Source organism: Alligator sinensis, unplaced genomic scaffold (assembly GCF_000455745.1).
Source record: "Alligator sinensis unplaced genomic scaffold, ASM45574v1 scaffold20_2, whole genome shotgun sequence".
Classification (NCBI taxonomy): Eukaryota; Metazoa; Chordata; order Crocodylia; family Alligatoridae; genus Alligator; species Alligator sinensis.
Genome location: NW_005842012.1, coordinates 2,367,017 through 2,381,689, shown reverse-complemented (window position 1 = coordinate 2,381,689; position 14,673 = coordinate 2,367,017). Strand labels below are relative to the sequence as shown.

General features: G+C 41.8%; 1 protein-coding gene across 6 annotated transcripts in view; it reads left to right on the top strand.

The window, feature by feature from the left end:
• The window catches only part of ANGPT1 (angiopoietin 1), a 274,023-nt gene that overhangs the window by 94,054 nt on the left and 165,296 nt on the right, over nt 1-14,673 (top strand). Inside the window, exon 1 of one of the 6 annotated variants that reach the window (XM_025202021.1) lies at nt 12,004-12,089. The exons of the other annotated variants lie outside the window; for them this stretch is intronic. The gene's annotated coding sequence lies outside the window, so the exon portion shown is untranslated. Of the gene's footprint in view, nt 1-12,003; nt 12,090-14,673 lie in introns of those variants that run through there. 6 annotated transcript variants of the gene reach the window in all.

Below are 14,673 nucleotides of genomic sequence, written 5' to 3'. Positions count from 1 at the left end.
TGTTGCCCCTGTGAGTCCTGCTGAGCCCTGTCAAATGAGGGGTTCATAGTGGTGGGAGCCGGTGCGGGGGGAGCATGGGACTCATGCTCCCCCTGCACTGGTAATAAGGCACAATGGGATCTAATTCATGCTCCCACAATCATGCCTCCTGCCATGCATGAGTGTCATGGCAGAAGGCGTGATTATGTGGAATAAACATTGGATCCCATTGTACCTTTACCTGCCTGAATAGAGGGAATCTTAGAGTATCAAATCCATTGGGTGTATAATTGGAAGCGTATAGCAGAAAATGGTTCAATGCAGCTAGACGCTAAGTGTTGTAGCCCTGATTCACAGAACTGCTTATATACATATTTAAGAATATGAATATCTCCACTTATTTTCCTGGGATTATTCATATGCTTAAAGGTAAGTTTGTGTTGGACTGGATCAGTACCTTCTAAAACTAGATTTCAGAGTGCCTAATTATGGTCTCAAGTAGCTACAACATGTCTGCGATTCCAGTTAATAGAACTGAACTCACTGGTGAAAGATCAGAATCAAGATGAAGACCTGTCTTATTGTCCAACCACTTTGCTACAGGAGGAGAATTTTTATTAAGAAATGTGTTTCCCACACAACACCTAGAAAAAGAAACACATGGCAGATTCCCCGAGGTCTACAGCTATTCCTCCATGGCTCCAATGAAACTGTTGCATAACCCTAGTGGCTCCCATAATCACTAGGGAAGATACGTGAGACAGTTAGGTATATTGACATTTTCATTATCCAGAGAGACAGTGTGTATAGTTCCTCCTTTTCCCCTCCTTCCAGATCTGGGCCAAGCGCTTTCAGTGAGGTAGGTTAGGAGCCAAGCTTGCATGGTATTGAAGCCCCCTCTACACATACTTCTTCTGTTCTGTTTAGCAGTGGTCAGAAACCAAAAGCCATTCCAGCTTCTGCATGTTTGAGGAGATTTGGATCTAGATTCAATATTATGGTTTGTGGCTGCTCCAGTTTTGTTATTGCCTGCAGTTACTACTTTGTTGGCATTTGTCTCTGCTTACTTTTGGAATAATGATTCCCACAAACTAGATAGAATAGGTAGGAATATTCACAAGTTTGTGTTTAAAATCTTAATTGCCTTGATTCCTATTTACATTAAAATCACTTTTCACTAGCGAAAAGTGACCTTAAATTGGTTGAAAATTACATTTATGCAAACAGTGTAGCTCCCTGACTCTGTCAAAGTGGTAGAAAGCAGCCTTATTCCAAATGAAAATCAGCCTGAATTTCTTTCTCCTTTACAATTTTCCATTTGCTGGCAATGGTGCAATCTATTAAACAACCCCATGGTTATGAACCCCTTTGTGATCATTCATAATTTGAGACAAGCAGTATTTTTCTCACCTAATGGTTATTACAGCTATTTCTTTATGACTGTTATTGTACATCTTTAAAGATGCAGGGGTTCAGTTAATTCATACTTTGATAGTACAAAGCCTAGCCATGAATTGACACACAGGCAGTAAATGTTCTCCCCCACTTCTCATCAAAATCTTAATAGTGAACACTGGATTTTCCTTGTCAATGTGAATTATTAAAATTCTGTACTATTCTTATTGTCATGTAAAAATAAGGCCTTTTAAAAGAGTTATATGCATCGTACCTATATCTAGAATCAAGAAAGATGTATAAAAGCTATCTTGTAAAAAAGTTCAGTTAATTGAAGGGAGTTTGTCATTGTTGTAATTGCAGGACTCCAGAGATTGATTGTTAATGGGCTAGACATCCTTTCACATCTAGTTTGTCCATTAAACTCCAGATCAGGTCACTAATGGTCAAAAGTCATTTCCACCTAATAGCTATCAGATGGCCTCAGGGAAGTGTTTTTTGCAGTTTCATTTAATCTCATAGTCCCTGATTCTACACTAAGATGTGTGTGGGCCCTTTGTGATCACATACACACATACACACATGCCCAAAAAGTTCACTGCAGAAAAAGCTACTATAGTAAATAGCATTAATGAATAGAAATGGCAAGTACTGACAGCATGCAGAACTTGAAACAGCCCTCTTATCCCCAAATGTAGCCCTGTCTGGACATATCTGAGGCATCCAGTGCGAAGTAAACATGAACTGATATCAATTGTACAAACATCAATTGTAAACAAAATGAACAAATTAGACTGTTTCCCTCTAAACTTATTCACTGAGGTTATTATGGACAAACAACATAAAATGACTTAAAAGAGGATAGGATTTACTGTGGAGCTTGCCCGGTTTCATTCAGGGGTAAGCTGCCCTGGTTTAGCTTTCACTTACTGCAGAATGGTCAGTTATTATTAGGGACCTACTTAGTTTGTGATTTCATGGCTTTTGTGGAAACCGTAAAATCTGAGATTGGCCGTGAAATCTGCAAAATGAACCAAAAAAACCCTTAATAAAAATAAAATGCTGACTCCCCAATGGGAGGCAACAGTCCTCACTGCTGGGTGGGAGTGGCCCCAGCTGGTGGGGCAGCATGAAGGGCAGCAGACAAGATGGTGACTGCCCCCTTGTCCCTCACCCTACCAAAGTCTCTCCGCGAATCAGCACTGAGGGGTGGAGCTGCCTCAGAATGCCCATGAAATTAGCTGTCCGTGCCAGGAACAGACTGTGAAAAACCCTTTGTCTTGGTGCAATTTAAATAGGTCCCTAGTTATCATGGAACAGCTGCTCTACAGTATGTGCTTGTTTCCTTTTAATTCAATATTGTTAGTTGGTCACTCCACTTACATATAGGCATTAATAAATATGGTAAGTATAAAAATACCAAACTTAAGTGTGATATTTAAGTTGTTGGTTTCAGTAAAAATATTCAGATTGACTCTGTGTTTTTTAATGTATGTATGTATCTATTAGATTTATATCCTACCTGTTCTGTTACAGTCTTAGGAAATTGCATTTGGTTCATTGTAATCAAACTACTGTTCTTGGATAATTTATTTATGTAGGGGAACTGCACAAATTTAATTTCAATGGCATGAACAGACTGGTGGCTTTTTTTATAACAAGATCTCAAAATTTGTGGAAAAAATATGGTTAAACAATGTTTTTGTAAAAAAAATTAACATAATTTATTCAACTCCACTTTGGAAGTTCATAGATTCATAGACATTAGGAGCTGGAAGGGACCTCATGAGATCATCAAGTCCAGCCACCCCCCGGCCTTAGGAAGGAAGTCTGCTGGGGTCAAATGATCCCAACAAGACAAGCATTTAGACATTTTTTGAAAGAGTCCAGAGTAGGTGTTTGCACCACCTTTGCGGGGAGTCTGTTCCAGACCCAGGACACTGAGACTGTAAAGGAGTTTTTACTTATATTCAATCTCAATCCGCCTTCCAGAAGTTTGTGGCTATTAGACCTTGTTATCCCTTGGGGAGCCCTGGTGAACAACTGTTCTCCCAGATCCTGCTACACCCCCATTATGTATTATAGGCTGCCACCAAGTCCCCCTGGGCCTTCTCTTCTCCAGGCTGAAGAGTCCCACGTCCCTCAGCCTCTCCTCATAAGGCTTGCTCTCTTGACCTTTGATTAAATGGGTGGCTCTCTTTTGGACTCTCTCCAGCTTATCCATGTCCCTCCTGAATTGGAGGCCCCTAAACTGGACACAGTACTTCAGCTGCAGCTTCACTAGGCCGAGTAAAGCGGGAGGATGATATCCCTGGTTTTTCTTGAAATGCATCAGTGGATGCATGCCAGGGTTTGGTTTGCTTAGTCAGTTATGGCATCACATTGGTGGTTCATATTCATCAATCAGGACCCCCAAGTCTCTTTCAGTCATGGTGCTAGCAAGTGTAGCACTGCCAAGCCTATAAGTATGGTGCTGGTTTTTCCTCCCAAGGTGGAATGCCCTGCACTTCTTTACATTGAATGTCATCAGGTTTTGGTCCGCCCACCCTGCAAGCCTGTCCAGGTTGGCCTGTATCCCCAGCCTATCCTCCAGTGTGACTGCCTTTCCCCATAGTTTAGTGTTGTCCTTGAACTTTACCAGTCCTCATCTGATGCTCAAATCCAGATCATTAATGAAGATATTGAAGAAAACTGGTCCTAGTACTGAGGCCTGAGGGACACCACTGGTCGCCTTGCACCATGGTTATTTGCTTCCATCAACTAATACTCTTTGGGTCCAATCCCAGAGTCAGTTCCCCAGCCATTAGACCATGGGATGGTGGAGGCCACAGTTCCCCAGCTTAACCATGAGGACATCATGGGAGACCAAATCAAAGGCTTTCTTGAAATCCAGATATGTGACATCAACCTTGTTTCTCTTGTCCAGGCAACATATCACCTGCTCATGGAAGGAGACGAGGTTGGTCAGGCAGGACCTTCCAGCAACAAAGCCATGTTGGCTGGCATTCAGAAAATTGCCTTCCATTAGCCTGTCGCTGGTGGAACCTTTGACGATTTTCTCTAGGATCTTCCCAGGGATGGATGTCAGACTAATTGGCCTGTAATTCCCTGGAACATCCATCCTTACTTCCTTTCTTGAAGATTGGGACCACATTGGCTCTTTTCCAGTCTTCTGGTACCTCTCCCAAACACCACAAGTTCTCAAATATCTTCACCATAGGGCGTGCTATGATGTCCGCCAGCTCCTTCAGAACTCTCAGGTGCATTCTGTCCAGGCCTGTGGACTTATGGATGTCAAGCCTATGGAGGTGTTCTCTCACTTGATCTACATCAATTGTAGCCCTATCTCCCACCCCCTGGATGCTTTGCATCCTGTCCGACAGGGTGACCCACTTGGGCAGGTGGAAGACCAACTCAAAGTAATCATTTAGAAGATTGGCCTTTTCCTGAACGTCAGACATCAGCTGCCCTACTTGATTTAGCAGGAGTCCAGTGTTGCCTTTGTTCTTTCTCTGACTTCCCACATATCAGAAGAAAAACTTTTTGTTGCCCTTGATTCCTGTGGCTAGCCTGAGTTTGATTTCTGCCTTGGCTTTCCTGGTCCACTCTCTACAGGTGCGGGCTGGTGTTGTGTAGTCCTCTTTGGTGATGATTCCCATTTTCTAGCTCATGTAGGCTTCTCTTTTTAGTTTCAGGAAGTCCAAAAGTTCCCTATTGAGCCATGGGTGTTTCCCAGCCCACTGACTGCATTTCCTACTGAGTGAAATGGACTGCTGTTGTGCTTTGAGAATTATAGTCTCATCCATTGCTCATGGATTCCCCTTTCTAAGGGTCCCTGGTCTCTCAGAGCATGACTGACTAGACTCCTGAGTTTGTGAAAGTCATCCTTTCATTTAGTTGATGTAGATATATGGAATTATGCTCCTTATGTCTTCAACATAATTTCAGTGTTCCATAATATGATTTTAAAGTTGGAAACATATTTTATTATCAGAAGCAATGGCCTCCACTTCGAGTTCTACAACACTTTCCCATCATGTGAACAGTATCTTGTACCGTGCCAGAATCTTTAGAAATTCATTGAAATGATTATCTCTCATTTACCTTAATACAGCTTTGCAATTATTTAAAGTTAACTTCTCTTCTCTTATTTGGAAAGCTTAGTGTGTGTGTGTCTGTCTGTGTGTTTGTTGTTTACATTTTATTTTATATAAAACTATTTGAGAATGGTATTCATTTTAATTAATGATATATCCTTAAATTCTGTAAGTAATCCTTTTGCTTGTGTAGTAAAAGGCAATTTTTCATGGAACCCCAGAAATTAGAGATTGCATAGTGTTATTGTGTCATATGCTTAATCTCTTGCCAATGCAGGATTACTCCCAATAGTATATTCCCCAGTTATGAACTCCACTGGAGCCGGTTATATGCTGTACATTTCTTTTATAACATTCATCCCACTATGTTACCAATAAAAGCTTTACAGTGTATGCAAGAATACAGTAGACTTTAAATAAAAGGGAATAACAAGGAATGCCAAACTTATTAACATTTCAAAGCTTGGAAAGCCAGTTTATATTCAAAATCCTTCTTGCCACTCTTACTTTCCAACTATGTGTTAAAAGACAAGGATTAGCAAGAGACATTGCAATGAAAGATTTTAACATTCTTCTTTGTGCTAGTTCAGCTGAATCTTTAAGATAAGTTGATCCAAACTCTATGGCTTGGTTAAAAATGTAAATCAAATGTGTCCTAGAATTTAGTTATACATCACAGTTCATTGGTGGGTTCTTATTCTGCAAGTAAACCAGAGTATTCCTGTCAGACAGAGAGAGTTCATAGGCTAAAGATACAGGAAGCTGTAAGTTCATATCTCACCTAGTCTTCAAATTGTTGTTTATAGCAGTATGGTTTTTATAGGCCTTATTATTAAACAAAGGCTCATACCCTTAGTTAGGTGGTGTGCAAATTATCAATATTACCATTCCCTTCTATTTTACAAATGCATTGACTGAGCAATCACAGAGGATGACTTTTGCTAGGCTAGCAGTTGAACCTAATTCTCTACTATGACAGAAGCAAGACTCACTTAGTCTTCACAAATGCCAGCTGTTTGCTTTGAATTAACCATATGCAACAAAATGTAAAAGCAGGGCCCTGCCCATATCAAGTATAAAGTTAGTAGCTATGCAAGTTCAAGTAAGGGTCTCCAAGATTACTAGAATAGGAGAGAACACCTGCTGCAGAGGTGCAACAACATAGCTGGGTGCCTAGAGCAGCTGTGACACACAGGGGCACTGGCACAATTGTGTGACTGCAACGGCAGTGCTTCCCTCCCCACCTCCCCCACTTAGTTAGCGCAGGGGGCAGTTGTCCCAGATAGCCTGCTCTAGTTATGCTACTGCCCTGTTATCTGAACCCAGGATTGCAGGTCTAGAAAAGAAGACCTAAGTTAGGAAACAATTTAGTGTTAAAGTTTGTTACTTGCTTTTCTGTGGCCAACAGGTAGGTAGTTCCCCCTGAAAAGGGGGAACTGATCAGCTGACTTTCAGTTTGATTCTCCTGTTGAATTGCTTTCTTGACTTTCAGTGTGTAATCAACATGACAGTTAGAAAGAAATAAAAAAATAATGGTGATTCATGAACATCCTGCTCTGTAGTTCAGTGGTTGTTGTAGGAATGGGCCCTGGTTTGGTCAAAAACCTAAAAAACAGGGCTACTACTGCTGTCAGCTGCATTAAAGAGCTGCCAAAAGAGTGTCTAGAGATGGACCTTCTCCAAGCCCCCAAAGCCAAATGATACTGAAATTTGGGGAAGTTTAGATCCAGCCTGGAATTTTGTAGCTCATGGTCACCTCAGTATAATCCTCTCTGTACTTTTCTCTTTTAAAGAAACCCCTTGATGTGAGGGATCCTTCAGTCTGTTAATAAACTGGAAAAAGCCTGATTTGCTGCAGTTCTGCCATCAGGCTAGCAAAATAAACATCCCCACTACCTCAGTCTTCATCATATGGAAATTAATTAAACTGACTGTACCTTTTGCAGAAATTTCTTCCCCCCTCTTTACAGCTGGGAATTCATGGAAGAATGATAACTTACCTCAACTGGAACAGAAGCACTTACTGTTTAGTTTCCTTTTCATGTCTAAAAGATAGATATTTATTCCAAATGTAACAATGGTTAAAAATCCCTCTGTGAACATTTGCACTGATGTTAACAGCACACGTTTGAGAGGAAAATAATCCTGGATAACATGAAATAGATTTACAGTAGGAAGACAAACTTCATTTTCAAATATATTATATAGTTTCAGGGAAATTTGGAATAACATGTTAATTCTGTATTAAACCAGTGGCATTCTCATAAACTTTGAGCAAATATATAGAGTCACTTTGAATCAGATGATTTAAAATAAAATCCTTAAGTAAAGCTCTACGGAGGAAATCTTGGCTCCACTGAAGTCAATGGTAAAACTTGAAAGTTGATGGCAAAAACACAGTACTCAGTGTTCTTACCCTCTCTTTAACCTTCCTGATAGAAGACCACATTATTCCTCTTCACAGATAAATCCATGTGTGTGCAAATTTACATATGCTTCCAAAATGCAAAAAGCACAGCTTTGCTTAAAGTGGAAGGACTTTGGGCCAGCACAGGAAGAAGTGGAGGTGGGAGTCACAGATCCATATGTTCCTGGTCTGTTTTCACACAGATTCAGTCTTTCTCTCATGATATGGCTCTGAGAGACATGGTACAGACATTCAGAAAGTCCAAGCCCAAATTAATTACCTTTGCATGATAGTCTGCATAGATTGAACTGATTTGAAAGTGGATAGACATTCACTTTTGATTCAGGGAATGCAGTCACATGCCTGCAGTAGCTCAGGCTAGAAGCCATGGGGCACTAAAGCAAGCCCTCCATTCCCTTCCATAGTGTTGAGGTGGGGAGGGGCTGGCCAGGCTGTTATAATTAGGAAGGGGTTTAAACCTCAACCCTGGCCTGCACAATCCCCAGCTGGGGTGTGCCTGGAGGGGGAAGGAGAAGCAGCCTGTGCCAAGCTTTCCCCTCGCTTGCTTCTCAAGGCATGGAGAGTGTTGCCAGGCCTCAGCCCCAGGCTAGCACTCTGAGGCAAAGTGGCAGGATGGGGGGAGGAGATCCTTGTGTGGAGAGCATGCATCTGTTGATGATACTGGATGAGCATTTCATTCTCCCTCTCCCTGCTTCTTCATGCTGTCTGCAACTGTGGACAGGAATTGCGTGGTACCAAAGCCTCTCAGAAGTATGTCTGCTATCTTGTTCTTTGGAGTGTGAACAGCCACTTCCTAAAGAGTTGAGGGCAGTGTGACAGTGTGAACTGGTTTGTTTCAGGCAGATCTGCTGCCACCTTCTTATTATCCTGCTAGCTAGTGTTTCATCTTTTCTGAAATCTCAAACTAACAGCACTGACAGGTTCCCTTCATTGCAAACCAGGTCATTTCTCATACCTCTCTCTGTCCCCTGTTGAACAGTGAGAGATTGGGCGATTGGGAAGCTGCATTCTAACCAGGCTTAATAATTGATGCGTAGAAGTAATCACCAGTATTAATTGCTGCATACTGAAACTTCATTTGATATAAGGGTTTCAGGGTGGGAGATGCCTCTGATGGCTTTGAGCAAGCAAGCAGGGAGCTTATCAGAACCTAAAGCTTATCAGCCCATCAAGAAAACAAAAGCAACTCTCTCATTATTAGTTCAAGTTCTTCTTACCTGCAGAGTACAGGCATTTTGCAAGGCATTTGAAAGCCACTGGCTTCTTGCTCAGGAAGAAGGGAGGGAGAGCTTCAGCCCTGGCTGGCTGACAGACATTCCCAGCTGACCTGCTGATTAGTTCCAGAAAACCCTAAGTAGACACTGTTTTGTCTGCCTCCATTCCAGTAAAATTGAAGAGACACATACACACAGACACCTCTCAGTATAAGCTAGCACCGGGGGGCATGGCCAGTTGCTGGCTGGGATCCCTGCCATGGGAGAAAGGAGAGAGGGGAGAGGAAATCCCTGCTTGAGCACTGAATGGTTGGGGTGGAGATGGGGAAGCCTGGCAGATGCTGCTGTGCCTCTGCCAGGCATACCCAAGCTGCAGTCCCCCACCCTCTTCTCATCCAGTCGGAGCAGTGATAGTGCTGTGGCTAGTGAGGAGACAGGCAGGGCCAGCCCTGCTCTCTGGAGCAGATAGCACTACCCAGTTTGGCCCAGAGCTGAAAAGCATGCTGGGATGCTGGGGGACTGATTTAACTTGAACCAGGAAGGGGTCTGGGACAGAAGTTTCATAAACTGGTTTGACTCAAGTCAGTTAAGTCTGATACTACATTCAACTAGGTGCATCTTAAACCAATTTCAGCCATTTTGAAACTGGTTTATGTGCACTGAGCTTCTGTTCTGTTACAGGCTTAAACCAGTTTCTGATCACTTAAACTAGTTTATTTGTAACTTCTGTCCCTGGCCCTAGAGGGCCACAGTCAGGAGAATTAATTCCATCAGTAATAGTCACAATTCTAGATAATCTATATTCTGCAGAAGGGAACAGGGTGTATTCAGGAGCTACTTTCTGCTACTGCAAAAATTGCTCCTCAAGCTTGTCCCAGAATCTGGGAATAGTCTGTTTCTGTAGTGAAGAAACACCTAGCTTCCCTTTCCTCAGATTATAGTTTTTCTGATACACTTTGCTGCTTAGCACCATTAACAGGACATGCATGCTTTGCAAAAACAGAAATAAAATGAATATATAGTTTGCCAGGGGTACCTCTTGCAGAAACAGATAGAAATGAGATTAGATCTATAGTCACAAAAATCCTGTGCCTAACAAGAGCTTGTATTGTCAGTATTGAAGAGATTAACATTGCTATACTGTTCTGACTAGGAGACATGCATATTACTGACTCCTAATGGACAGCATGCATAATGATTAGTGAGTAGGCAAACAACTGCTCTCAAATGATTAGTCTAAGAAACTATCAGAGGGGTTCATCCTTGGTGTCTTGTTGTAAGCTAGTAACAGACATAAATACAACAAAACATAATTCTAGTTAGTATTACTAATGAAAATCCTTTAGCTCGTGTGACTGTAGTCATAAGACATTCTTATATTTAATATTTAAGCTGATGGCCATGATGTTTGCCCTTATGTATTGCATCCACAGATCCAGTTCAGTAGATATATGCTACTCACCAAACAGTACATCTGTAAAGAATGAAGCTAAACCAATATCCTGAATCCAAATACCTGTAAGTTTAGCACTATTAGGATATGATTCTGAACTTTGTACCCGAGGCCATCTATGATTCTGAAGCATAACAATGTGCTTTGAGGGGCTTGGATGTTGTTTTCCCTTTAATGATCAATCCTGTTCTTGGTACATAGGATCATTCTCTGTATTTGTGACTACATTGTAAATGTTTCTGTGTGATTGCAAAACTAACCTTCAGGATGAGGTTTTACTTGGCAGAGTAACATAGTTTTATTATTATACACAATCTAGTCTGGTTTTATTGTAAAATTGAAACAGACTGTAAAAGGAAGTGCCAGGAAAGTGAAACTAGTAATAAAAGTCAGACACTTATACAAGACACAGGTGAAGGTCCAAATTGAAATAGCAGTGACCTGTATCATCTTTTTCTTGTTGCTCTGTCAAATTTTTGGTACACTTGTTACATGAATCAGAGGAACTGTTTGTCCATATTTGTGAAATGAGGAGCACAATTGAACAGAGATCTTAGTTTGGAAAATAGGTGCTACTGGACTATAGATAAAGAATAGCTGTGACTGTTATTGCTTGGCAAGAATTAAAAGTGTTGTAAAAATTCACAAACAAATTCAGCATCTAAATTATTACATAGATTTCATAGACATTAGGGGCTGGAAGGGACCTCATGAGATCATCGAGCAAAACCCCCCACCATAGGCAGGAAGTCAGCTGGGATCAAGTGACCCCAGCAAGAAAAACATCCAGATGTTTTTTTGAAAGAGTCCAGAGTAGAGGTGCTTGCGCCACCTCTGGGGGAAGTCTGTTCCAGACCCTGGACACTTGCACCATAAAGAACTTTTTTTTATGTCTCGCCTAAATCAGCCTTCCTGGAGTTTATGGCCATTAGACCTTGTTATCCCTTTGGTAGCTCTGGTGAACAGCTGTTCTCCCAGGTCCTGATGTACCCCTCTTATATAATTGTAGGCTGCCACCAAGTCCTCCCTGAGCCTTCTCTTCTCCAGACTGAAGAGTCCCAAGTTTCTCAGCCTCTTCTCATATGGCCTGCCCTCCAGGCCCTGGATCATACGAGTGGCTCTCCTCTGGACTCTATTGGTTGCGTGAATTTTAGCAACTGAACTTTACTTACCTGGAGGGCTTGGGAGGGCACTGATGTCAGTAAAGGTGTGAGCCTGTTCAACAGATCATTGGGAAGATATTCAGACACAGAAAGGGATATGAGCTCATAATAGCAAAGTGGAACTAATGAACATCACAGATATCAGGTGGAGTATACCTCAGGAATCTCTTGGTTTCCAACAGCGAATGATGACTTAATTGTTACTTTAAAAATCAATCTTCTATATATTTAACTGGCTTTATTGAAACTTTATTAAAATAGGCCTTAATCTCAGTTCCTTGCAGATTGAGGGTGCATCTACACAAGACATTTATTGCATAGTAAACACCTAGGTGTCTACATCTCACAGAAAACATCTTGGTATGTATTAGGCTGGACTAAACTCATTTACTCTGCAACAGGTTAGTGTCTGTACTTAGTCATTAAAAGTGCCTCGACACAGCAGAATTCTTAGCACGATGCGAGTACTCGGTGCAAGGGATGCCTCGCTATGGCGGGAAAAGCCTTGGTGCAGTGATCAGCTCCCGCCAAAACTAGCAGCTGCACTGTTTGGATGCATGCTACCGATTGGCTCATTGTAAATTATTCATACCCGGCGGCTAGCAATTGGCTCACTAGCCGTATAAAAGCTTGGGTAGTTTCCGCCCAAGTCGGAGAACTCCGCGTGTATGTTGGGAACGAGTTCCTCTTGTACCTTGGAGCAAAATTGGAGGCCTGATCAACCACCAACCACTCCCCGTCTCCGACCGTCCTGACGTACCCCGCACCCTGCATGCTCGGAAAACATCGGTGTGCCACCCGGTTTCTTTCTTTTGTTTGTAACGGAGCGTGCCTACACTGTGTGCATCGACGCAAGTCCCTGTACACCAGTTTGTAAGTAAAGTTCTTTTCAATTCAACCAGTACGCGTTTGTGCCTAATTCCACTCCATCAGTGCGGCCCCATTCTGGCTATACTCGGCCCCCACAGTTAGTACTTGTGAATACAAGTAAATACAAGTACTATCCTGCTGCAGAATAAAACCTCCACAACAGTGCATGTGTAGATGCTGCCTGGATGACTGGGGCATGAGGGTGCTTTACTGTAAGGGCTGCCTGCTGGCTAACCCTGCACTGAAGAACCCTTATGTCCCAGCCAGTCCCCTCCACAACCCATTGAGCTGTGGGGAACAACCCTGAGCTGGCAGGCTGACTCCCCGGTCTCCCTGCCACCTAGGGCTTCTCTGGCCAAGCTGAACATGCTGAGGGTGCACGTGCAAATGGCAATAAATTCCAGAGTTTATTGCTTCACATTAAATGTGCATTGTTTTATTTCTCTACTAAATAAGGCAGAAGGCAGGGCAGGGTGGCATCTCGGGGACTGATTCTCCACTAATTTTTTCTGTTAAATAAATATCTCTGGTAAATAAGAGGTTGGTACAAATCTTTGGGGTTTTTTGTTTTGCTTTTCCTGCTAAAACCAGATATTTTTTCAAATTCTGATGCATAGTTTTATCTATCTATCTTCATGTCTGTCTCTCTAATCCTTGTGAGACTATACAATATACACAATAGCAATAGGAACTACACATCACTGGGGGGAAAAAGACCACGAGACAGCATATATGGTATTGAAGCGTCAGAGCTCTATCTCTCAGGAACGTCTAGAGAGGTGCCTTTCCTGCAGGGAGAATTCACTGAATAGCACCAAATTCCAGGTAGAACGTAAAGACTCTGAAACCATGAGAGAGGCAGTTCTCAGCCCAGAGCCCAGGAGGAAAAAAAATGGCAGCAAATATGCTACTCTTCTAGGCCAGGTACAGACATTACACTTTTACCGGTGTAAGTGATTGGAAACTGCTCTATATCTGTAACAGAACAGAAGTTCAGTTCACAAAATCAGTCTATACCCATAACAGAACAGAAGTTTGGTGCATGCAGACTGGTTTAGAAATGGTAGAACCCAGTCTAAGAGCTGCCCTCCCCACCAAGGAGCTAATGTGTGGTCTGCTCGCTACTGATCTAAACTACAGACAACAGAAAACATACAGAAAACCGCATAACTTAAATCAATTCCTCCTTGGGCTTTTTGAATGTTGGTACCTTGGCCTAGTGAGGCAAAAGAGATGTATTTTTCTTTTGTTCCGCTTAATTTAGTATGTGGACAGGACTGTACCAGGCATGAGCTGTGAAGGTCTATAAGAGACTTTTGAACTTCTATAATTTTGTTTTGATTTAACAGAACTTCTGCAAATGTAAGTATGTTTTCTGCTATGTTTTTATGTAGAGGTTTTAGAGTTAAAAAAGAAAATGTCAAAGCAGTTTCGTGATAGTTAAAATGAAGTTTGGGCTAAGCACCTGGCATTACAGAAGTCTCCTGACACTTTTCCTGAAGAAGCTGATACAGCTCTAAGGGAATTAGCCACATAAGAATTAATAAAACCATTAATACCTGGTCCCTATGTTAGGAAATCTGGGTAACCCCATTGGATCCCCATTTCTTACCTTGCGGTAGTATGGTTGGTGAAGTAAACCTAGGTCTCAGTCTGGCCACAGCCTTTATTTCTATTTTTTGTGCAATTCAAAAAAGTCACAATTATTCCTATTACTGGGCACAAAAAATGATGCCCATTTATTCCTTGTTTTAATGACCCCAGATGATAGGGCATTTGCACCTTTTGGCCTGGCCTAACCTTTCTTTAGGTTTCTTGAATCATCATAAAGTATTTAGGAGAGGACAAGAGTATTTCTATAAAATTATTAAACTCATAGAAAGGTTATTATTCACTATTTAATTCTGCTAGTTCTGTTGAACTGTAATATTTTTATTAAATTCTATGATATTCTCCACCTGAAAATTCAGGGTATGGTACCCTATGTTCAGCAAACTCCAGATCTGGACCTCCTTATCTACAGCAGGGACTTTGTAATCCATCATTTCTACCCACTGATAAGAGTGTGCACACA